This window comes from Furipterus horrens, unplaced genomic scaffold (assembly GCF_987537825.1).
Source record: "Furipterus horrens unplaced genomic scaffold, mFurHor1.1.pri manual_scaffold_2, whole genome shotgun sequence".
Lineage (NCBI taxonomy): Eukaryota > Metazoa > Chordata > Mammalia > Chiroptera > Furipteridae > Furipterus > Furipterus horrens.
Genome location: NW_028327172.1, coordinates 42,102,441 through 42,128,016, shown reverse-complemented (window position 1 = coordinate 42,128,016; position 25,576 = coordinate 42,102,441). Strand labels below are relative to the sequence as shown.

The 25,576-nt window shown below is 44.1% G+C and overlaps 1 pseudogene; it reads left to right on the top strand.

The window, feature by feature from the left end:
• The first annotated feature begins 24,578 nt into the window (after nucleotides 1-24,578).
• Nucleotides 24,579-24,991, top strand: LOC150018268 (large ribosomal subunit protein eL28 pseudogene; annotated as a pseudogene).
• The last annotated feature ends 585 nt before the right edge of the window (nucleotides 24,992-25,576 follow it).

Below are 25,576 nucleotides of genomic sequence, written 5' to 3'. Positions count from 1 at the left end.
GGGAGGCTGCACATTCAACATCACCAGATACCACCTGGTTACAATTAGTTTTAATCCCCATTTCAAGTCCTAAGTTCTATACATTCAGACACACTCCTACCACACACACACACACACACACACACACACACATACACACACACACTCGAGGCTCCCACACTCCCTCTTGCTGCCTTGATTCTTCTGCACAAGTCTGGTGTCAAGCACAGCCCCTTCACCAATTTTCATGGAGAAAATTAACAATTTCTTATTCCAAGAAGTGGAAACTCTGATGTTTTAGATGGTTGGCGATGGGAAGTGTCACATCAACGTCACAGATTCCACCCCCACACTCTTACTCTCTTTCTTCCCTCCCTTTCCACAATAATCAGAAAATGCCATGTTTTTCTCCTGTCTTGGTTTTACCCAGACTCAGACTCAGGCTCAGACTCTATGGCTTCTCAGCTTGTACTTCAAATGAACCTATCTTGGAAGTTCTTCGAAAAAACCACAGTGATCTCTGTTCAGCATGTCCAGTGAGTATAATTTCTTCCATCTCATACACTTCAAGTTAAGTGACCATCTCACAAAATCTAAGAACAACACCAAGAAGAAGCCTGGGGAACTAGAACAGGGAAGTCAGTGAGCCACCTTCTCTCTCTGACCCCAAAGGCCTCCTGATGTCTTAGCCCCACTCTTCTCCGTAGGCCAGCTCCACACTGCTTCCCCTGAAGCTGTCTCTCTGTCCCCACTTACCAGCAATGCACATAGAGAGAAAATGTCCATCCCAATCCAGCTCAAGTGCCTACTGTCAAATGATTACAGTCACTGTGTCTTAGATGAACTTCTTGAGAGAGAAAAAGAATGAGCATATGACTGATAGCCTTGGGCCAGGTCCAATGAGCTGCTACCCAGGGGTGAGGGAATGAGATGACTGTGGTAACTGTGATGAGTCTCACAGGCTCTGTGGGCAAGGCAGGCAGAGAAGCTTGTCTAATAACAGTAGCAGTTCTATTCTTTTTCCTTGGTAGTTGTTGGAAACCCTGTTTCCTGCCCAAGTTCTGAATCAGTTAATAAATAATACAAAACTTTAAGGCAAATGAGAGATCAAAAATAACACTATACTGATGATGTTGATATGGACAAATGTAGCTATATCGTTTAGTAAGTGGGCTTTTTGATACTGAACCCCATGATTAAGGAGACTGAGTCACCCCCTCACAGACTGTGAAGGAAAACTATAGTTCCCCTCCCCCTCCACCCAACCCACTTCTCCTATCCAGGGAAGACCCCTTTAAATTTTACTCTATGAGCCTAGCCAGGTAGCTCATTTGGTTAGAGCATCATCCTGATATACCAAGGTTGTGGGTTTGATCCCCCATCAGGGCACATATAAGAGTCAACCAATGAATACATAACTAAGAGGGACAACAACCAAGGACCTACAACCAAGATTACTCTATCCAGCAAAGCTATCATTTAGAATGGAAGGGCAGATGAAGTGCTTCCCAGACAAGGTAAAGCTAAAGGAGTTCATCATCACCAAGCCTTTATTATATGGAATGTTAAAAGGACTTATTTAAGAAAAAGAAAATCAAAACTATGAACAGTAAAATGACAATAGAGTCACAACTATCAACAACTGAATCTAAAAAACAAAAGCAAAAACAAACTAAGCAAATAACCAGAACAGAAACAGAATCATAAATACGGAGATCATTGGGAGGGTTATCAGCAAGGAGGGTGGCGGGGGAGAATGGAGGAAAAGGTACAGGGATTAAGAAACATAATTGAGAGGTACAAAATAGACAGGTGGAAGTTAAGAATAGTAAAGGAAATGGAGAAGCCGAAGAACTTAACATGCACGACCCATGGACATGAACTAAGTGGGGGGCAGGGGGGTTGCTGGAGGAAAGTGACGTACCAGACGGAGGGGAGAAAGGGAAAAAGTTGGGACAACTGTTATAGCATAATCAATAAAATATACTTAAAAAATACCTGCCTCTTTTCCTTTCCAGAGTTTAAAAGCAATTAAAAGATAGAAATCAAAGTATTATTTTTATTACTGATAAAGCTAATTTTGGAAGCCCTGGCTGCTGTGGCTCAGTGGATTAAGCATCGGCCTGCGAGCCAAGTGTCAATGGTTTGATTCCCAGTCAGGGCACATGACTAGGCTGCACGTCAGGTCCCCAGTTGGGGGCGCAAGTGAGAGGCAACCACACAGTGGTGTTTCTCTCCCTCTCTCTTTTTCCCTCTCTCTAAAAATATAAATAAATAAATAAACAAATAAATAATAATTTTTTAAGTTAATTTTGGAGAAGGTGGCATATACCATTAGATAAATGAACTTTCTAATAATGAACCCCAGAAATAGAGAGAGGTTCACCCACCCAGTCATGGATCACTTTGGAAAACTGAGGTCTCCACACTGGAGCAAGTCCCCTTAAAACATCTTACAGAGGACATGTTTTGGTGGTCAGCCTGCCTTGCAAAGAGCGAAATGGAGGAGCGGAACCAATATGCTCAGTTTGTTCCTCTAAAATTTGTCCTTAGACCAAGTCATTGTCTTCTCTTCTGAGGAGAGAGACCAAGGGTGTCACTCTAGAGAAGCTCCCTCCTTGTGAAATAAAACCATTGGGAGTGGGAGAAAAGCACTTTCTTCAATAGCAGTCTAGATGAGTCATACTAATCAACACTAGGACCCCTTTCCCCACTTTCTGCTGTGTCATGAGAAATGTGAAATGAACAGTGTCCATTCTAACGGATTTATTATCACAATGCTGTTGGGGGAAAGCCCCTGAAGTCTGGATTCAGGATTGATTCTGAAGAACTGACACAAGCCTGATTCAAATTCATAAGAGCTTTAATAGGAGAAACTGTCTTACACGGGCAAAGTAGCTTCTCTCAGTGGTGGCCCATCTGGAAGAATCCACCTCCTTCCCAGGACAGGATCCCTTTTTGTAAGAGGTTAATAGTAAAACCACATGGTGGGTAGTCATGGAGACCACCAGAAAGAACAATGCATTCCTAAATTAACAGATAACATCAAGCAGTTATCTCACTCTACACATTGATTAATCTTAGTGGAGGCATGACATTTATCTTTGAGCAGCATTCTGGGTAGTCAGCCAAGCCTGAGGCTGCAGAGAGTTAAACAGAGAGTCCAATATTTCCCAGACGCCTTTGCTGCTGGAGCCATATGGCATTTAAAGTGAGTTCCCCTACTAGCCCCCTTGTACAAATGTCCCCGACTGGAGAGTAAAAGAATCTTGGTGGCAGGAAGTCAGCATTTTGAGAATGATCATTAAAGTATAATTATGAGCAATAATACGCCCATCTTCCAGGCTATATGAATCATCTTCTTATCCGTGTCTGTCTGGTGGCTGAGTCCTGTGCAGAGGTTTCTGCAAAGCAGGCTTGGGTCTTCTCAACCTCTGTCAACAGATGCCAGGTGGGATTGGAGGGAGGGTAGCATGAGCTCTCATTCATTTTAATGACTGCAGAATATTTCATTATAAGTAATGCTTAATTGCATTTTATTTAATCAATCCTGTATTCATGGTATATTTGTTGTTACAGAGAACTATAATGAATATCTTTCGGAAGGGCCCTCCTGTCAAAGGAGCTTAGAGTCTGGTGGAAGAGGGTGATATTATGATTCAGAAGCACCAGTATGTGCATCACCAGCAGACCACACATACAAGTACATGTAGGCAATAAAGGGGAGCCCTTTGAGGACTTGCCACCACCCTGTCTGCCTGATCTTTTGAATGGGGAAAGGCTGAGGATGGCAGCAACTGTACAGACAAGGACTTTGTGTGCAACTGTGAAGTGCTTGGACTTTATTTTATTTTATACACAGTAGAGGGCTATCAGAGAATCGAAAGGAAGGTGGCAGTGTGGGAAATGCTCAGGAGAGGGATAAACCTGAAAATAGGAAGGTAGGTGGGGGACAGAACTAGCTGTGTGAACTTCAGCAAACCACATAGCCTCTGTGAGCTCCTGTCTCCCCATCTGAAAATGAGAGAAGCAATTCCTACCTTACAGAGTGCTGTTAGGATTAGTGAGCTAAAGTATTACAAATGTTAATGCTTAGTAAATGCTAACATTTGTTTTCCTAAATTCTTCATTCTTCCTTACCTCTCACAACTATTTTAGCAAAAAGTCCTATTGATTTTCTCTCCTAAATACCCCTCAAATCTCTTTTCTCCTCCCTATCTCCCTTCTTTACGTACCACTCATAGATTCTAACCTGGTTGCCTACATTGGTTCCTGCCTGCAGTCTCTTCCCCCTCTAATCCACCCCACACCTGGGCTACCAGAGTAATTAATCAGAAACCTGAATATTTCATCTGCCATCTTGAAAATCCTGCTGATTCTTCATCTGTTAAAGGACCATGACCAGATCCCTAAATATGGATTGTAAGGTTCTTAATGACCTTGCCCAATATATCTGTCACTCCTACCTCCCACCATCCTCCCAGCCCACCCGCACCCCGTTTCCTGTACCCTAGACATTTTGGACCTCACAAAGGTCCCTCAACACAACAGGCTCTTTCACACATCCCACATCCCTACTCACACTTTTGCTTCTGCTCCAAATACAGTTTCTCATTTTTGCCTCACAGAGTCCCTGTTCACATTTTGAGACCCTGCATCAATGTCACATTTTTCTTCTCCCATATCCACAATGTCCCCAAATTATTTCATTCCCTTTCTGACTCCCATGGCATGTACACATCCTGTGCAAACAATCTTCATCATATTTATTGTAATTTTTTTAATAATAATGCTTCACCTCCAAGACTATGGACTTCTCAACAACAGTGACCTTGTTTAATCACCCTTGATTCCTCAGTGTATAGCACAAATTCTATCAGGTGTGAATGTACATTTGCTGAACAAATGAATGTATGAATGAATCAAACACAAAAAGTTACACGGCAGTTAGAACTAGTTGATCCAGTGATAACAAGATTCAACCTCTAGGTGGCCTGTGTTTAGGAAGTCTGCTTTGGCCATCCGAGCCTGGTTCCTCCCTGCCACCAGGGAGTCTGGTCAAAGGGGCTACTAATTTCCTCTCCCATGTGTCACCTGGCTGGCACCTGGACCCCACCTTGGGAACCAAGCCAGCAGCCCCTTCTTCGTGTGAAGCTGCAGTGCCACCTACTGGTGACTATAAAATTTGCAGGTCAGGCTGGAAGGAAGGGAAAAGAGGAATCAAAGGGCAAATATAGTTTAATCTGGCCCTGGAATTTCAGCTACTGGACCCCACCATGGGCCATTTCCCCCCACCTACATCAGCTCAGAGTTGATGGAGGCAGCCCCTTATTTATATTTCCTGTTGACCAAAGACATTCAGTCACGTCTCATTGGTTAGAGCCCTTTCTCCAAACCTCTCAAAGCCAGGACCTCTGCCATGAATCCCCTCAGAAGTTAATGTCCCTAACTCTGTGATGCAAACATCCCCCTTGGTCCTCTCAGGGAGCAGAAATTCTCACTTAGGACCCATGGACCACACTCAAGAATTTGTGGTGAGAGCCTTTCCTTCAGCTTTGGTGACCAGAAGTCCCTGAAGCCCCTCAGCACTCAGGGCCCCTGACTCAGACCCCTCAGCAATCAGGACATTTCCTTGGGTCCTCAATGACCCAGCCATCTTTTTTAGAATGCTCACTGGCCAGAGCCCATCCTGGGCACTATCAGTGATCCAGGGACCCTCATTCAGGTCTCTCCAGTTCTCACTCAGGTCTTGGTGACAAGAGCCCTCCCTTAGCGCCTTCCTCAGGGATTGGATTTTTTAGTAAGTGGACAAGAAAGAGCTATGGCATCACTAAAGCAGAAACACCAAAACAAAACTGAAGACAGGTGTGAGGGTTGTTGTTTTTGTTCAAAGAATTCAGTATTTTCAGAAAAGCGTCAATGTGGCCATCATGGGATAAACCTGAACTGTATTGACCTTCCTGTACTTCTTTTGTGGTTTAACTGTTTTTACTTTGACTGACACGTGGAGACCAACCATAATCTTTAACATGTTTAGACTTTTAACGGTCTTGATCCAGATCCATTCCCTCAGGGACCTGGCGCTCATCACTCAGGGCTCTGAGACTGAAAGTCTTTAATTAAGGTTTACTGAGCATAACAAGAGCTCAGCAGTCCTTTTGGGTCACTGGTCTACCCTGTGCTTCCGCTGGTCCCTAGAGAAGCTGCCCCAGGATTTCTGCCTCCTACTTTGTCCCTGGGCCTCTTGTCCAGACAGGGGCCACAGCTGTGCCCAGGTCTCATGAGGAGGTATGGGCCTGCCAGGATAATTGGTGCAATTTCATGAAATGTTCCCCCCAAAAGGCCAGTTTTGGCCATCCTGGCCCAGCCCACAAGTATCAGGAGTAATTAGCAATAACTTCTTTGAAATGTTGCTGCCACACATTAATCCACATGAATAGTATAACAGATAAACAAATCAATTTCCACTTTTATCCCAAATCCTCTGGGAACAGTACAGGATCCAAAGTAAATATGATAATGGGAGAAATAGGTGGGTCGCATATAGGAAACTGTGACTCACCATCCCCACCCCCATTCCCAGCCCTCCCAGAGCTGTTTGTTTCCTCCATTCTGTCCCAAACTGGGCTGCCCACAGGGTCCACTTAAGCATTAACCACTGCTCTCGGTCACCAACTTCCCCAAGGCCTGCTTCTTCCTTTCACAAGCAGAGGCTTTAACATTAAGGTTTCCTTTCAGAGAAACAAAGCCATGCCCTGTTTCTCAAAATCATAATGGGTCAATCATTCAGTCTACTCATTCATTCACTCTTTTTTTATTAATGTTACTTATTGATTTGGGGAGGAGGGGAGAAGAGAGATTTGTTGTTCCACTTATTTACGCATTCATTGGTTTATTCTTGTATGTGCCCTGACCAGGGATTGAACCTACAACTTTGGCATATTGGGATGATGCTCTAACCAGCTGAGCTACCCATCCAGAACTCATTCATTCTTATCACACATCTTTATTGAGCTCTACTGTGTAGTGGGCCCTGTGCTAAGTGCTAGGGATGCAGCAGTGAGTAAAATAGTCAGAATCCTTGTCCTTGAGAATTTACCTCCAAATGAGAGACACAGATGTTAGACAAATTACATGGTTATTTACTTAATAAAAAGTGTGATACAGACTACAAAGGAGATGGGCCTTATATGTATCTAGCCCTGGGCTACTTGCTCTGAGTGATTATAAAAGAAGTGGATAAGGCATAAATATACTTTCAGAGTCAAATTCTAGGTGAAAAGTCACCTAGGGGAAGAGAAGTTTAGAGAAATCTCACCTTATAAATAAAGCTCTTGAGCATATCTCAAAGGCTCCTGATGACTGGAAAAGACAAAATGTGCGTGAGAAGCCCAGGAAACAGGGCTCAGATATCAAGGCTGGGATGCTAGACTAGTGCAAACAAGCCAAAAATAAAAAAGACTCTAAGAGAACGCAAACTAAATTTAGAAAATGTAAGAGCAGAGGACTGTTGGTAGCACAGGCCAAGGAGACAGGAACAGATAAACAAACCAACTTCCACTTTTACCCCAAATTCTCTGGGAACTGTACAGAATCCAAAGTAAATATGTATATGGGAGAAACTGGTGGGTCGCATATAGGAAACTGTGACTAACCATCCCCAAGAAAGCAAGATTTCTTAGAATCAGAGAAAAAGGCATGCAGGTTTCACAGCAAAATGAGTCCATGGGCTCATTCATTTAATCACTGTCCTTTGATCAAGGTGAGGTACTGCTCTGGGCACTAGGTATATAGCAACAGACAAAGTTTAACTGGGAAAATAGACATACAACAAAACATAATTGCTATAAAAAGACATGCATGAGGCTTAGTGATGACCACTACTGAGGTTATCCCAACAATAATGTTCCCCTCACTAATTTTGGAGAGGAAGGCTGGCATCACAGCCAAATTCAAGAATTGCTTCTCCAAAGCCTGTGCCACACATGCCGCAGCCAGGAGTGCACAGATCGCTAGCACACCAACAGCCGTGACAATTTCAAATCACCATACTGCATTGAGACATACTAGTTATTTTTACCACTGGTTTTCATTTCCTGCAAAAATCTTTCTGGGTTTAAATAAAATTAGGTTCAACCTTTGAGGTGTGTATGAATATGGATGTCATCCATCGCCTGGGGTGGGAGGAGAAAAAATTGAGAATGGCTGCTGCTCTCAGCTGAGGATGAGTCATGCTCCTTAGACCAGAAAGAGAGCTGAGTGGGAGGCCAAGCAGGGAGGAGTTGCAAATATAAATCTTGTTTTTGTGGCTCGAAGGTCACCATGATGTCAGAAGACCTCTCTGATGTGAAAGGAAGCCAGGTGCCCAGACCCAGCCAGGTCTGGAACTTGGAGCAGGGGAAACCAACCCAGGTGTCCAGTAAGCCTTGTGTCCAGACAGAGTCTCCTTATTGTGGGGTCTGCACACTGTGCTTGGAAATTTGACTGTTGGTGAACTGTTCACGTCTTCTATTTCTCTCTGTTCTTAGGAAAATCTTTCAGAAATGCCAACTATATCTATACTTTCCCCAATGAATATGTATGGCTTGCTTAATTTTTTTAAAACATATTACCGGTAAGTTATAAAAAGAAAAGACTCAAATGAAAATGCCAGTTTGAATTGTGCTCAGAGAAATTAAAGAAAGTTGTGTCCACATTTCTGGGAAAGTTGAGAAAAAGGAAACAGCTTGGCCTCATGAAAGAGTTGGAGACAAGGGTGGGCAGGCAGCTATTGTTTAAGTCAGAAAACTACAAGGTTCAGGGGGGAGGGGGGAGGGGGGGATGAGGAAAGCCAAAGTGCTTGGCCAGCTCCCTGCCCCACCGCCATAGAGTTCTCCTTCCAAAACACCGCTCTGCTAGACCTCCCCGAGGTTCCATGGTGGTTTGTTTCCATGAATAAAGTTGTTCTCACTATAGACGGGTATTGGCAGCCAGAGTGACAGTAAGGATGATGGCCTGCTCTAGGCTTCAAAAGCCCTGCAAAATCAGAGAGGGGCCAGGAGAGGCTAGTGAGCAGGAAATGTCACCCAAATATGTGACATCTGCTCCCTCCATCTATACAAGAACAAGCCCACACTCCACCTCACCTGTGAAATTTTCCTGAGTCTTTTGACTGCCATGGACCTCTTTTGAAAGCCATCCGATCTTATCCTCTCCCTGTTTATTAGTTGGGGCCTCAGTGTATGCTTCTAAAATCAGTCTTTGGAAGTTCTGGCTACAGCTGCCTGCGTATTTCCCTAGGTTGTATGCTTTTTTATTTGGGTTACCTTTTTTTTTTTAATACTTCTATAGTAAGCCAGTTAACCTTTCCCTTTTTGACTGCTTCTATTGCTTCTAAGATAAAAAATCACTTCCTTCCAGAGATTTGATAGTTTGGTGCAACCAGGTCTTTTAGTTTCTTTAGTCCATCTGGAAAGTTCTTGGTATACAATGTGAGAAAAAGATCTAGATTATTTTTTCTTTGATACCAATTTTCTAAGACTACATACAGAATAAGTTTCTTCATATACCAATAATTTTTTATTCTACATTTATGGTGTATTTTTTAAGGATTTTACTTATTTATTTTTAGAGAGAGGGGAAGGGAGGGAGAGAGGGAGAGAAACATCAATGTGTGGTTGCTTCTCATGTGCCTCCAAACTGGGACCTGGCCTGCAACCCAGGCATGTGCCCTGACTGGGAATTGAACCGGCGATACTTTGGTTCACTGGCTGGCACTCAATACACTGAGCCATACCAGCCAGGGCCCTTTATGGTGTATTAAATTCATGTTCATCAGGGCCATCTTTATCCAGGCAATCTATTCAGTTCCAAGCAACAATTATTTTGACACTTGTCTGTACATTCTGTATTACTCTGTTAACTACACTTAAGATTATTAAAGAAAGAAATTACATATTTTCCTCCCAATTATTCATTCAACAGATATTTGTTAAATGTTAACTAGGGGGCAGGCACTTGCTGGGAGTTGGAAATCGAGTAGAGACTAAGAGAGACAGAGTTTCTGCCATTCCTGCACACATAATCGATAAGCAATGATGATGAAGTGTGGAAAGTGCTTAGCAGCTGCCTGTGCATCTTAGAAGTAATGGAGGGAAGGCTTAGAGAGGGCCCCCGAGGCTTCCTCCTGACACCTGAAAGATCAGTGGGTCTGACTGCAAAGAGGAGGAGACTGGCAGAATATGGGATGCAATGGGACCTAGGCCAGACAAATCCTACTGGAACCTCAATTCCAGCTCCTAGAGGACAAGAAGGAGGTAAACACAAGGAAACTGATGGCTCTAGCTGGCTGTCCTGAGCAGGAAAGGGGAGCCTCTGCTCCATGCCAGGTGTCATGACAGTGCTTCCATGATTCTCATTTCCTCCTCAGAATCTTCTCTGTGGTGGCATTATTTACCCCACTCATAGATGGGAAGATTAAGGCTTAAAATACTTACATTACCTATTTGCTGGGGGCCCAGATCACAACATGGTCAGGAGAAAGGGGAGCCCTGAAGCCCAGGGCACCCACCTTGCCCTGATTTCTTCTCCCTTTTGGGGAGTTTGTCATCCCTGGGCCCCTGGTGTGTGATCATAGACCTAAGTCTTCCTAAGACCACTCCCACTCACCAAGGTCCTTGGACTGGCAGAGCTCTGGTCTGACCTTGGAATCTATGGGCCCAGACACAACATTGTCAGGTCCTCACCTATCCAGTCAGACATCAGAATAGTTCAATGAGCTCATCCCTAGTCGTCAGGACCTGCTGGTGGTTGCAGTTATTTACAATGAAGTTCAGCACAATGCACACAAATGCAGAGTCACAGCCTCACTGGGTATGCTGTGGTACTTCTTTCCCAAAGCTTCCCATTCCCACTATTTATTCCACACAGGCCAGATCTGAGGCCCTCCCATAGGGCTACCCTGTTTCCTTCCTCTGTACCCCTGCTCTAGTTGCTCATGCAGTCACCTCCCACCCCTCTCACTACCCCTGCTGCACCACCGTAAATATGGCGATTATTCTTTATACCAGTGCTGTTCAGGGCGTGGCCTATGGACCAGTGCTGGCCCACAAACCATTAGTGACCAGCCCATGTTAGGTAAGTTCAGAAATGAAGAGTAAGTGCTTAGAAACTTTTATACCAATTTGACAGACTATTTATACACCATTTTGAATCTAATAATAAAAATTGCACTAAGTACAGTGTGGTGGCCCTGGCTGGTTTAGCTCAGTGGATTGAGCGTCGGCCTGCGAGCTAAGTGTCGCTGGTTCGATCTTCCAGTCAGGGTACATCAGAGAAGGAAAACTCTGACTCCAAAAAACCTCCGCTGCCTTGCGGCATACCTCTTCAGGGGAAAGGCTAAGGGAGTAAACCCCGACAGAAAATCCGGAGCCGGAGTCCCTAAGGCGGTTTGACGTTGTAGTCAACACCGGCAACTCCTGCGGCGCACCTGAACCCAAGCTGTATCGACTCCGTCTTTCCCTTGGACCCTTCAGCTGCGAAGAGAGGGGGGGTCTGCTGCATGGGCAACAGCAGACCCTCCATATTACCCTGCCCAGGCTCTGTAGCTTCAGCGTCATCGCATGATGTCGATTCAACACGGGAGGAGACAGATACCATGTCACTCCCGAGTCGGACTGCACAGCCATTCTCGGCGGTGCAGATAGACTCTTGAGAAGCTACACCATCGTCTCTCGAGACGGACGGCTGCCGACGACAGTGTGGGATTCTGGATTGGATCCTGAAACAGAAAAATGGCATTAGCAGGAAAACTGCTGAAATTCAAGAGTCCATAGTTTAGTTACTAGTACTGTACCAAAGTTACTATGTCAGTTGGGCAAATGTATCTGAGTTATCTAAGGTGTTAACAGTAGGGGAAACTGGATGAAAACTACACAGCAACTCTCTCTCTCTCTCTCTTTGCAACTTTTCTATAAATCTAAAATTATTCCAAAACAACTTTTTAAACATGGGCTCCTATTTTGTTTGTCTTTTTTTTCTAGCAATGCAATGGATCCAAAGTGGAAATTTAGGAAAAAGAGTCAGTCTTTCAGTACAGATGGTTGCAGAAGCGCCGCTTTATGCACACTGGGTGCCCCACAGCACTTGGCAACACGATTGTTATGAATAGTGAATACCTGTTGATGGTGGCCAAACTCACAGGGGCAAGTTTGGGACCAGTTACTGCATACCATGGACAAAGTCACAGCCCAGGGTCCTGCCATCACTCATATCCAGGCACAGTTCAGGGCATGGTTATGTACTCAATACTGTCGCAGCCCAGCTGTCACATTCCAGACACTTTCACAGCCAAGCATGGGCTGTGACAAGACCCCGGGAAGTGAAGTGTATGACGACTGACAGGACAGGCCTTGAGTTGCTCTGTACATGAAGGGTGACAGGATCCTGGGATGTGCCTTTATTCAAGGGATGACAGAGCCCTGCTCTGTGACTGTATCCGGGATATGACAAGGCCCTAGATGTGACTTGGTTCTGGAATATGACCAGGTCCTCGGATGTAAGGTATCAACTAGTACTGAGCTGTGACAAAGTCTGTCCGTTGACAGGTTCCAGACTCTGATTTTGTCTGGGCATCACAGGACACGGAATGTTCTGGGAAACAACAGTTCTAATGTTCAAGGTAGATCTTTTTTGTCTTAGGTCTGTTGACAGGGAAGCTGTGACACCCAAGAGGTGAAAGTGTATCTGGGTGTGTTAGGCAAGATTTGGAATAGAGTTTACTCTGAGCTCCAAAGCTATTGGTCAAGCCTGTCCTGGCTCTGGGGTTGGAACAGACCCAGGACTCCTGACCCACACACAGCACCAAGTTCTCTGCCTCCAGGGGATCTGCCTTGCATCATCCCAAGGAGCTTGGTTAGGGTCCACCTAACAACCCACCTTCCCCACCTGCAGCTCGCACAGCTGGTGGAACCTGCACCTGAGCCTGTCTCAGCTGAGGACCTCCACCCCAAGGACTGCGGCCAGCTGCCCAGCTCGGATTCCAGGCTATGTGTGAAGCCACAGTGCCATCTGCTGGCTGTTGGGAGCCATGACAGAGAGGGAGCCAGAGAAACCTTTCCCATGCACTTCAGCTCAGGATTAGTACAGAGGCCTTGACCAGGGACCTGCACTCAGACTCCAGTGATACAAGGCCCCTGCTCCAGTCCTTTAGCCACCATGCCCCCCAGGTTAGGTGCTTCAGAGATAAGAAACCTCACTCAGCCCCCGATCCCACCACCCAGTGACCTGGGCCTCTCCCTCAAGCTCCTCAGTGACAAGGGACCCTAGGTCATGCCCCCAGTGACCAGGCCTCTTTCTTAGGCCCCAGAATGATGCAAAACCTTCACTTGGGCTTCAATGACCAGAACCCCTCACTCAAGTCCCACAGTGACTAGGACCTGTCATTGAGGCCTCCTCAGTGACCCGAATCCATACCCAGGCCACTCAATGACCAGAATCTACACTCATAACTCTGAGACCAGGGCCCCTCAACCAGGCCCCAGTGATCAGGATCCCTCAGTGACCTAAAGCAAAACCCTGCATCTCAATAACTAGAGACCGTTACTCAGAGCCCAGTGGACATAAGAGTGGGATTTTGAGACTTTTGGCTCCTCAAGAGCCAGGCAGGTTCCATCTGGTGCCCTCATCTACCTTTCCACTCCTCCTGATCTCCAGAGAGACTAAGATAGAGGACTCCAGTCACCAAGGCTCTCCATTTTGTTTGGCCTTTGCTCCCCAGTTGCCGCTTCAGATGTGGCCACGGCTGTGCCTAGTCTCATGGGGGAGTGTGTGCTCTGCTGGACATTTGATCGTATCCCAGGAACTCTGGTCTGAGATCAGAATCCATCACAGGACAGCCCACCCACCACCACTTGGAGCTCACATCTGCTGGCCCCCCAATACCATGCCACACACATCTGTGTCATCTCACTCCCTCTCCCACACAGACAAGTCCTCCATCACATCACAGTCCAGCCACACAGGCCAAGTGCTGCTCAGACCCAGCACCCCACAGGCCTGACACCCAGCCCAGGCCCTAGTACTGATGCTCTCCTGTTCTGTCTTTCTTCCAGATCCAGCACAGCATACATAGGCCCTTCCCTCCTTAGTCCTAACCCCACAAATTCATCTCTGTGTTCAAACAACATGAAATGAGCTTATGCATGAAATCACCGAAATGGGGGTATGAGGGTTCGCATGCAGGAAACAGAAGCACAAAAGAGGCATTTGGGCTGAGATTTGAAGGACAAGTAGAGTTTTCCAGAAGGTCAAAGTGTTACCAATGAGTTTGGATTCTTGTCTCCTGAAATAAAAGAATTTAGACCAGGGACACTGATAAAAGCAAAGGCAGATTTATTGAGGCCCTGCAGAGGGTGAGAACACTGAGACAAGGCCCCAGGTTCTGCACCCTGAATGTGGGGCTTAGGGGTTTTTATGGCTTGGGGACATGGAAGTGGCTGGGGCTAATCAATTCAGGCAGTAGGTTAGCAGACTTTTCCTTTTAGAAACACTGATGTCCAGGTATATGTCAGTGAAGGAAAGCATTCTGGGACTGTACAGTACAAACTGTTACCGAGCAAAAGGGGGTTCTTTCACATAGCACCGTGGTGTAAAACCCAAAAATTAGTGTTGTGAAAAACAGGTCTTCAGTTACAATATTCCAATCTTGGGGGCGGGGGGCGCTGTAAGCAATCCTGCTCAGACCCTGCTCTCCCACAAGGCCCAGCACTTCCCTTGCTTCCCAAAAGGCTATAAGCCAAAACCATGTCCAGAAGTTCCCCATTCCTTATCTGTCAGCTGTCTTCTTCAGGATCTGGGGTACGATGTCATCAGACTCCCTGTAACAGTCCAGGAAAACACACGCCATATTGCACTGGATCATGATAAAGTCCAGGTTTTAACAGAGTCCTTTCTCCTTGTCCTGAGTTCCAAAAGTCCAAAAGTCCAGGCTTTGGAGTCTGCTGAAGTCAGCATGATTAAAGCAGCAGCAGGCGGCTTTCTTACTAGCCTAGGCTGCATGGCTGAATTATCCTTACAAACTGCATAAAGGCTCTTCCCTTCTCTCGGACCACATGGCCTTTTCTCTTAATGGCAACTGCCTTATTTTTAAATCCCTGACCTTGGCCTGAGATGCAGTGGGCATGGTAACCAGTTCTGGCCATTAGCAGAAATTTGCACAGGCCCCATAAGGTCTTTCATGACCATTCCATCGTCAAAATCCCTCCCATCTTCTTGGCACCTTGAAAGGCTATAGCAATTTGTATAACTAATACACTAGCTACCCACCATAGGTATGCAAAGGAGTCTCTTAGGAAAAATGGCTATGCTCCACTGAGTCCCACCCCCCAAATTTGGGGGCTGACCTTCTTTCACCCTGTAACATTACTATGGAATTCAGGAAGGGACTTTCCCAATCAGGTATTGAGTTAGTTCCTGTGAATGATGACTTGGCTTTAGATCTGAAAAACAGCCTCAAAAAAAGTCAGGGTAGTTCCTGGACCATTGCTTTATTAATACCTACTGATGACCCCCATAGTTCTGGCAGGGCTTAACTCAATGAAGCAATTTGTTCCAGCAGGCCTTCACTTGATGGAGCCATTTTTAGGAACATGTTATTCCACTTGTTTCAAAAGGATAGGAAGTGATTTGAAGAAGGAACCCCCACACATGTACAAATGCACAGAGGGACAGGGTGTTCAGAGTACCCCAAACCATGTGACTGAGCACAAACAGAAGAGTGGCTGGGGTGGGAGTGGAGGAGGAAAGAGACTCAGAGCAAGAATGGGAAATAGACCATGGGGTTGGGGGCAAGTGGAACACCAGTGAGGATCTGATCAATCTAAGCTAGAGACGATAGTGGCTTCAGCTAAGGCAATTGCTGCAGAGGGTGTCAGCTGCAGCAGGCTTAAGGGTAGATTTGGGACAGGAATAAACACAACGTGATGATAAATAAAATTTAGGGATAAAAGGAGATGAAATGTCAAAGGTGACTCCACATTTCTGATATGAAGAATTATGTAGATTGAGAGTCCTAATCCTCTGCTAGGAAGACTGGAGCAGTGCCAAATTCAGGAAGCAAGATCATAAGTCCCATTTTGGACATAGTTCAGTTAGAGATGTCTGAGCTCACAGGCAGAAATGGAGATATAAATAAACCTGGAATTAATCAGCATATTAAAAAGTATGTGAAGTGGTGGCTGTGCTGAGTTCACCTGGGAAGGCAGGGATTCCTGGTTCTGGCTCAAGTTTAGCAAAAAAAGATCCCACAATAGGCAACAGATCTTCCTCATCACTTTGTGGACAACCAAGTTCCCTTCACTTGTTTTTTAAACAATTTTTATTGATTAATTTTTAGAGAGAGAGAGGAAGAGGGGAGAGCGAGCACAAGACAAACATTGATTTGTTGTTCTTATTCTTTTTTATTTTTAGAGAGAGGAGAAGGGAGGGGTAAAGAGAGGGGAGAGAAACATCGATCCATTGCTTTTCATACACACCCCAACCAGAGACCAAACCCACAACCCAGACATGTGCCCTGACTGGGAATCAAACTGGCAACCATTTGCTTTGCAAGACAATGCCCAGCCAACTGAGCCAATCAGTCTAGGCTGTTCCACTTGTTTATGCATTCATTGGTTGACTCTTATAAGTGTCCCAACTGGGGACTGAGTACTTATTTTTATATTCAAAGAAGATCTCTGGAAAGATACCCAAGAAACTGGTAATAATGTTTGCCTCTGGGAAAGGAAACTTGGGTGGGGATAGGTGTGGAGGAAATAAGAATGGAAGAGATATTTTGTTTCACTCATATTAATTTGCACCTTTTGAACCATGTGAACATGTTACCTTTTTTTAAAAAATATTTGTTAATAAAAGGATATAAATTGAAGTAAATAAATATGCTCATTGTCTGAGCCCAACTCTATCTTTGCAAACTTGCTTGGAGTGTGTGGCTCTCTGCTTGATGTGTCTAAATCCTTTGCATCTTATAGTGCCCAGACAGGTACTGCCTTCCCCAAAGTCTTTTACATTTATTTTTATTTTTATTTTATTTTTTTCATTTTAGAGAGAGAGGAAGGGAAAGAGAGAGGCAAAGAAACATCAATTTTGTTGTTTCACTTATTTTTACATTCATTAGTTTGTTCCTGTATGTACCCTGACTGGGGATCAAACCTGCAACCTTGGCTTACTAGGGATGACACGCCAACCAACTGAACCAGCCGGCCAGGGCTCCTAAAGCCTTTCTTGAGAACCTCAGCCTACACTGACTTGAACATGAACACAGTGACCTTTTTTTAACAGTTTGGGCCAGGTAAATGCAAGTGGTAAGAGAACACCAAAGTAAAAATAAGAGAGCCTGAGTTCTTTTCCAAGCTCTAGCATTAAGTCACTCCACATTTCAGCACATCCTCTGAGCTTCTATGGGTCAGACACTGCAGGTGGGAGACTGCAGAGATGAAACATCAGCATATGTTTAATTAGACTTGGCACTAAAGAATTACACATTGTGAAGGAGGCTACAGTGCTCTCCAAGATCCCTGTTCTCCTTTCCTACCTTGGCTCACAGCTAAACTAGATGTCTCAGGCATCCTTGCCCCACTTCCTGCCGAGGGAATCTGGGCAGAAGCAATGGACACTACTCTCAGGCCTGGTGCATAAAGTCTGCTTCCAAGCTGGGATCATCTGCATGATCTCTTCTCTCCCCTCCCTCCTCTTTCACCACAGACCCACATTACACACTAACAGCCAAAAATAAACCTGTGTTGTATTGTCACTGATATTCCAGGATTGTTTCTTTTTTTTAATTAATCTTTTTATTTTGTGATTATTATAGATTCACATTAGGACTGTTTCTTAAAGCAACTAGTGTTACTCATCTTGACTAATATACAGGTATGGAAACAGAGTCATAGTCCTGTAAATTAAAAATTGTCCTGTTATGTTACTATTTCCCTAATGAATCAACCTTTTGCCAATTAACTTTCTTCAGATCACCGACTTCCCATCCAGTCTCCTCATTTATGTCTTCATAGTAGAGTGACAGGGTTCCGTGCATCCAGGGACAGAAAACCAAAGCCCCATCCTTAAGCTAAGGAATCAGACCATATTTTTACATCCCCAGCTGTCTTCTTACCCAGGCAAGGAATAGAGAAAAGACCTTTCTGTTTATTTGTTTTAAACTTCCTCCTTCTGTTAGTGGTCGGCATTGTAGTGTCACACACGCTTCCCACCTTTGCAATAATGTCCTCTGAGAGGAATAGTATCTGAGAGGTTCATACAGCATCTCCATAACCTAACATCTTCTAGGCCTGCATGACTAGCAAGATTTTCAAAATGGAACCTGGACAGAAAGAGGAAATGCACTGGAATCACTGAGAGCATGGCCAGGGTTTGGACAACGTGAAAGCAAATCCCAAGCCTTGATTCCATTACCCACTGGTTCAATGACTTTGGTCAAGTCTTAATCTCCCTAAGCCTGTTTCCTGAGAACTGAGGATAATAATAATACTTGTCTTGGGGTCATGTTGTGATGGTCTGATTAATATTTTTTTGTCCTTCCACATTTCCTTCCCCTCTTTTTAGCTGCTGAGATATTACAGCCCAGCTCCAGAATCTGATTTTGTAATACACACACACACACACACACACACACACACACACACACACACACTCCAGACTGTGTGGATTAAATCTATGACTGCAACAAATAAAAATTAGAACTTAACTATTTTGCATCCAAAAAAGTGGTGAGAGGGACAAATTAAATTTCAACAGAAAAGATAGGACAAGCCCGGCAAGTTCTAGAAGGTCACCTGCCCTCCCACACAGCTCAGCTGCCCAGGACTTGGAAAGCAGCCAGTTCAGGAATGAGGCCGGGCCTACAGACATTGGCCCCAGCAACTCCAAAGTCTCTTTGAGTGGTTCATGGGTTAAAGTGTCTGCTTTATCCATGAAAGTTAAAGCAGACAGGTAAAAAGCAAAGAAAATCTATTATTGGCTACCGGTAACATCTCTGACAATGTCACAAGGAGGAATAGAAAAAATATATATACTTTTTCAGAAAAAGAAAAAGAACAAAGCCATTGCATTAAAGTAATGTGTTTTCTTCTTGACTTAAATTCAAGGGAGACCAAAAAGATAAAGGAAATACCAAAAAGTATAGTTCTGAGCCAAGCAGGCAAAGGCCCAGTTATGGGATATGTCTGTGGAGGTCCAGAAAGAATCACCTCAAATCTGCCTCTGTGGTATGTAGATTGTTGTGAGCTAAAGGCAACTTTAGCCACATGCTCAGGAGAAACTTCTGCCCCCGCCCCCCCCCCCCACACACTTAACTGCCTAGAAGAATTAAAGGCCTTACCCATAAGAGATATCAAAGATAACCTATATAGCAGGGAAAACTTTTATTTACTAAACATCTGCTCTTCTTATCATCCTGCAAAGTCCCTTTGGAACCCTTAAAGTGCATTACCTCATCCTTAGCTCGGGGTGTCTTATATACCTCAATCACCCTTTCTGTCTGCCTCTCCTGCATGTGGGGTCTCTGACTCTCTCTTGTATGCGGGGTTCCCATACATATATGTATTAAATTTGGTTACTTTCTCTTGCAAATCTGTCTCATGTCTATTTGATTATTAGATCATCCAGAGAAACCTTGAGGACAGAGGAGGTTTGTTCCTCCTCCACATGTTCTTGTGATAGACAGGGGACTTGCTTATATTATACTTTTATGTGATAAACACTAAAATTAGCTGCCTTGGTTAAGAGAGAACCCTACCAAGGCAAACTGCAAGTGTGTTACAAGTTGGTGATATGAAGTGTTGATTATGATCTCGGACACCGAGATAAATCCAGCAAGCAGGATGATTGGCCAGTAACGGACAGAGGACTGTGGCTCAGCGGAGAGCAGGAAGCCTTATCCTCCTTTTATTAGGATTTCAAAAGTTACTAGAACAGGGGGTGTGACATTCCAGCCAACAATAGGAGAATTTTACAAGTGAAAGAATTCTTACAAAGTATCATTAATATTTAAAATACAGCCAGGGTAACTCATGGTTTAGCAAGCATCTATCAGGGAAGCAAAGCAGACCCACTAATCCTCAATGCCAGCTTCATTTTAAGACTTTATTAACAAGGAGGCAGATGGAGTACACAACAGAACTCGCTGTTCCCAGGATTCCATGACTCAGTGGCCTTAACAGCCTAAAGCCGAAGGCGGAGACAAGATTAGCTCATCATCTCCTGGGTCATGGGACGACACGTGGGCAGAGGAGCATGAGAATGCCCCTACCCAGAGATTTGTGTTCCTGCAACAGTGATGTCAGAGCTTGGCGGTCTACAGAGAAATGCATAAAGCCAGGGAGACCATCCTAAAGGAGGGCAAGACTGGGGACAGAGTGTCACAAGTAGGATCTAGAGCTCTGGGTGCTATTTGAAGCTGAGAGCAGAAACATGATTTTGCTTATTATCAGTCTGGGTTACTTTCCTTTCACCTTGGACCCTGCACTGATGCTAGGCTGGGTTAGCAAGTAGTTTGTGAAACCTAAGTCCTCCCATCCCTCAGGTTAAATCAAAGTAAGTGAAGGGGGTTAACAGGTAATGGAAAAACTGCAATAAAATTTTTTTTGTTAAATAAAATGAGTGAAAAGCCCATGTTTGCAGCACCTGCAACTCAGCTTGGCTTCCTGAAGATCTGGACAGGAAGTGGAGAAGGAACAGCAAAGGAGCTGAGAAGAAACAGACAAAAAAAAAAAAAAAAAAAAAAAAAAAGGAGGAAAGCCAAAAATGAAAGAAGAGAGCACTTGAAGACCTAGGGAATTATCAAATGTGTCCAATTCCTCTGGCAGATCCTGAAGAGAAAGACTGAAAGTATCCATCTGATCTGTTCACGTGGCTGTCATAGTTGCCTTAGCTTCCTGGTAGATGGTGGGGTCAAGACGAAATTAGAGTGTTTCAAAGGACAAATAGGTGAAGAACTGGAGACAGCTATTTTGAGATGCTGGGTGGAGGGAGGCAAAATGGGAAATTTTGAACAACTGTAATAGCATAATAGAAACAATATAATTTAAAAAATAAATTGAATAATAAATCTTTGTAGACTGTAATAACCTTATAAAACTAAAAAGATATCATGCTTCTGATATTTTAATAACATGTCCTCTCTTTTTAAAGTGTGGTAAGTAAAATATCCCCAGTATAAAGCAATTGATTAAATGCCCATACTGCATAACTTTAAAAAAGTAAATTTAACAATATTACATTATTTTAATTTGCTGAATTAGAATCTGAGGCTATATATTGGCTATAAATGGAGAGGATGAGATTAGGTGGCAATTAATGTAAAAAATTAAGCCTTTCAAAAATTTTAATAGAGAATGAGATTAACTTACTGCCAAAGTGATGAAATTATATTTGTTAATGTACCAGAAAGTATGAGAGAGTTTTAGTCTATTAGCATAAATCAAAGATTGTCCTTTTTAATTTAAAAGATGGAATGTCAATTGGATTTTCAAGCTGAAACTGTTATTGTCCTCTAAATAGGCATTCTCCCATAGTCTATGGTAGTTGAAACTGAATTTTGGCTGAGTAAACCACCTCTGGCACAAAAATTGCACTTCTCCATTTCCCTGGCAGCTCATTAAAATAATGCAATCAAGTTCTGGCCATGGAAATGTGACAGGATAGTAAGAAGCTAGGAAAATTCCTGGGCAAGTGGAATAGGGAAACTGAGACAAGAAACTTAAACAAAGCCAAACAATTTGAACAACTTACAGCCAACTAGTGAATTGCAAGACCTTATCTTCCCCAACCAAGGACACTCAAGAGCAAATGGTTTACACCTCTCCTCCCTAACCAGAGAATACTTAGCTTAAATCACCCTGGTCTGGAAAATAGAAAACAGAGACCTAATTGGTGCCATTTGTGCCAGCCAAACCCAAGGACAGATGAAGTCAAGGGAACAAATAACAAAAACCCATTAGAGCCAGACAGACCCAAGATAAAAGTAAAACAATAAAGCAGACCAAAGAATTATCCCAAAACCTCCCCACCCCATATGCTCATTTAGATGCATCGGCATATTTAAAATGCACATGGAAAGCTAATGAGTATTCTGCTGAAACCCTCCCCTAAGATTTTTATCCACAAAAGAGAGATAAAAAACCCTCAAGACAAACACTGGGGTACAGGCTTGCTCTAGAGCACGCCCATGCCCCCTTTTACTTCCTCCTAAACTCTAAGGGTCCCCATGATACTTGCAACCAGGAGAGCAGCAGGCAGTGGCAGCACAACCTGGGCTTACCACATGATCCTGTCTCCAAGGCCCCCTTTTTCTCTGCCTTCCCAGTGAGCTAAAAGCAGCTCCAACTTGGCCCACTTTTGTCTCTGACTTTCATTTCCAAGTGAGCTAATGCAGCCCCACCTTGGCTCCCTTCTTTCATATAACATTACTAGGGAGTCAAAGCAGCCCCACACAGGCTCTACTATTGCTTCTTCTACCCTAAGTCCTTGTTTTGTTTCACTGTCCCCAGCTTTAATATATGTACTCTCAGAATCACCTGGACTCATGTTGTGAAACCTTTCCTACATGAAATCAAGAACCCACACACTACAGGCCTGCCTGAGGCAGACCTGCTCCAGGCCAGCCCCTGTTTAGTAACAGAAATAAAGGCAAAAATGTGTGTGACATCCAGGTAGTATCCTTAAAAGAGAGGGGCCTGCCCTTCTTCCACCTGTTCCTTCTTTCTATTGACTGGCATGTAGATGTTCCAACTGGAGCATGAGCTACGAGGAGAAAGCTACTTTATCCGGTGGGCAAAATAAAAGGAGCCTGGGTCCATGGTGATCGTAGTGTTGTCTTACAAGTCCTGGATGGGCTACACATCTGTTGGGGGGAAAGTAAGTGTTGACCTGGTTCAAAGCTACTGTTATTTGTAGTTTCCACTCACAGCAGAACTTAATATTAACAAAGGGAGAAAGATAAGTAATATAGTGATCCCTGAGTAGAATGAGTGGGAAGGGATAGAGAGTAATATAAAATTCTTAGCTCTTGGTCGAAAGAGAAACTTCTTTTTTCTGAACTAGACTCCACCACTGCTAGTTGTGCCACCTTAAGCAAATGACTTAACCTCTCTGTACCTGAGTTTCATTGTCTGTAAAATAGTGTAAGAGTAGATGTTTACTGTATGGTGCTGTATAAGAGTTTGCTGTGGCTGTTAGAATGTAACAGAAAAGGGAGAGATGGCTACAGAAGCAAGTAGGCTTTTAATTTGTTATAACAAAGAGCAACATTTCTAGCTAATGGCTCATAAATTATCTGTGACATAGAAGGCAAAATCCTTAAATGAAACTGGGTGGTGTGGGGACAGAAGAGTCAGAGATATGAGGAGATTCACAAAGTTTTAGGACAGATAGAGCAAGCTAACTAGAGAAAAGCAGAAAAATTGCCAAGCAGCACAGGAACCCATGTGAGGCTGGTGTACCCTGACCCCCACCTGCCTTCAGGCACTTACCCTCCATTCAGAATGCAGCGAAGCCCTGACCGATGTGGCTCAGTTGGTTGGGCATCCTTCCACAAAGTGAAAGGTCATCAGTTTGATTCCTGGTCGGGGCACATGCCTGGATTACAGCCCAGACCTGGTGGCAACTGATCAATGTCCTCTCTAATATCAATGTTTCTCTCCCTCTCTCCCTCCCTTCTAAAAATAAATAAATTATTTAAAAAGTTTAAAAAGAATGCAAAGAGGAACCCTATACTTAAATGACTCCCTGGAACTACCCAGAAGTTAGTTCTCTGCAAGTTGATAAGAAAAGATACTTTGCTAGGTGGGAAAGAAAACAATGTATCATATTTCTTTGTGTCTTTTGCATTGTTGCCTATAAATACACTTGTAATGGTTTATTGAATGAACTGAGGGAGTAACAGGTCTCAGCTTTCTTTCCAACCACAGTCTTCACACTTTCTGTATTGAATGTCTCTTTCATACCATGCCTACCATGATATCTCAAGCAGATCCTGTAGATTCTGGTCACTTGTAGAGGCAAAAACAGTCTCACATCAAGCGCTCAGCATGCAGACTACCCCACTGCTGCCTTGTCTCCTTGCTCTAACTTGAGGGCTGCTCTGGTCAGCCTCCCCACTTGAATTTATATAGGTGGAAAGGAGACCGCAGACTCTGTCACATGTCAAGCTCTTCCAAGAACTCTCTCATCACCCTTTGCTCTGGTAGCTGCATTGGGATTGCATGGGATATAAGTTTCTGCAATTTCCTACCCCTTTCTCCACAAGAAAAATACCAGATTCCCAATCACTCTGGGTGGTTTTCTTGGCACCCCCACTCCACACACACACATATACACATACACAAACATACACGTAGAAAACTACAGCACTTATCCCCTGTGCTTTAAACTTCCATAGACGTTTTAGACTTGATTTCTATAGACTGAAGGAGGATGTTAGGTTGAGGGTCAAAGGATCTGTTCAGTCAAATTTTAAGTAATCCTTTGGGTATATGTGTTGTCTAAGCTTAGAGCTTTTGTCAAAATATTGAGATATCAGAAATCCCATTCAGAGAGGAGCTGCTGCCATGTCTGCCCACCTGCAATGAATGGTCATCCGGAACTGCTCCAGCTTCCTATCAAGAGGAACAAGCAGACGTACAGCACCGAACCCAATAACCTGAAGGCCCGCAACTCCTTTCGCTACAACGGGCTGATTCACCGCAAGACGGTGGACGTGAAGCCAACAGCCTACAGCAAAGGCGTGGTAGTCGTCATGAAGCAGAGATCCAGCCAACAAAAGCCGGCCACCCCTTACGTGCGGACCACCATCAACAAGAATGCCCGGGCCACCCTGAGCAGCATCCCGCACATGATCCGCAATAACAAGTACCGCCCAGATCTGCGCATGGCCGCCATCCGCAGGGCCAGCGCCATCCTGTGCAGCCAGAAGCCAGTGATGGTGAAGAGGCAGCGGGGCCGTCCCACCAAGAGCTCCTGAGCACCCCCTTACCCCAAAGCAATAAAGATATCAGCCAGCGTTCTTCAATGCTCAAAAAAAAAAAAAAAATAGTCCCATTCACCATTCTGTTAAACACACACACACACACTTATTACGGTAGAAACCTTCTAAAAACACACAAAGGAGTCTTGGTTCTCTCCAGAGGCAGGCTCAGGAGTTTGGGGTAGAAAGGAAGCACTCTCCTGAAGAAAAAAAAAAATTTTTTTTAACGTGCATATATTACTTTTACAGTTTTAAGGAAACTGGGCTTTAAAAATAATTGAATGTTTTCCTGTTCACTCTCCCTTCTCCAATACGGTTTTGTTACACTGGTGTAACAAACAAGTGTGGGTGGTATTACACGGTGCAAAGTAATGCATTCCTTAAAGCAATGCCTTTCTTAAAGCAACTTCTTAGACAAGTTGAGTTTAAGCAAGAGTTAAAGTTTATTTCAAACTTCCCCTCAAGGGAGCTAAGTTTCCAAGAAACTCGGTTGAAAAAATGTTTTTGAGGGAAGGAGGCTTGACTGGGAAGAAAAGAGTGTCTGTAGATAAAATTGTTCAATGTAAAACTAGAAGAATATGG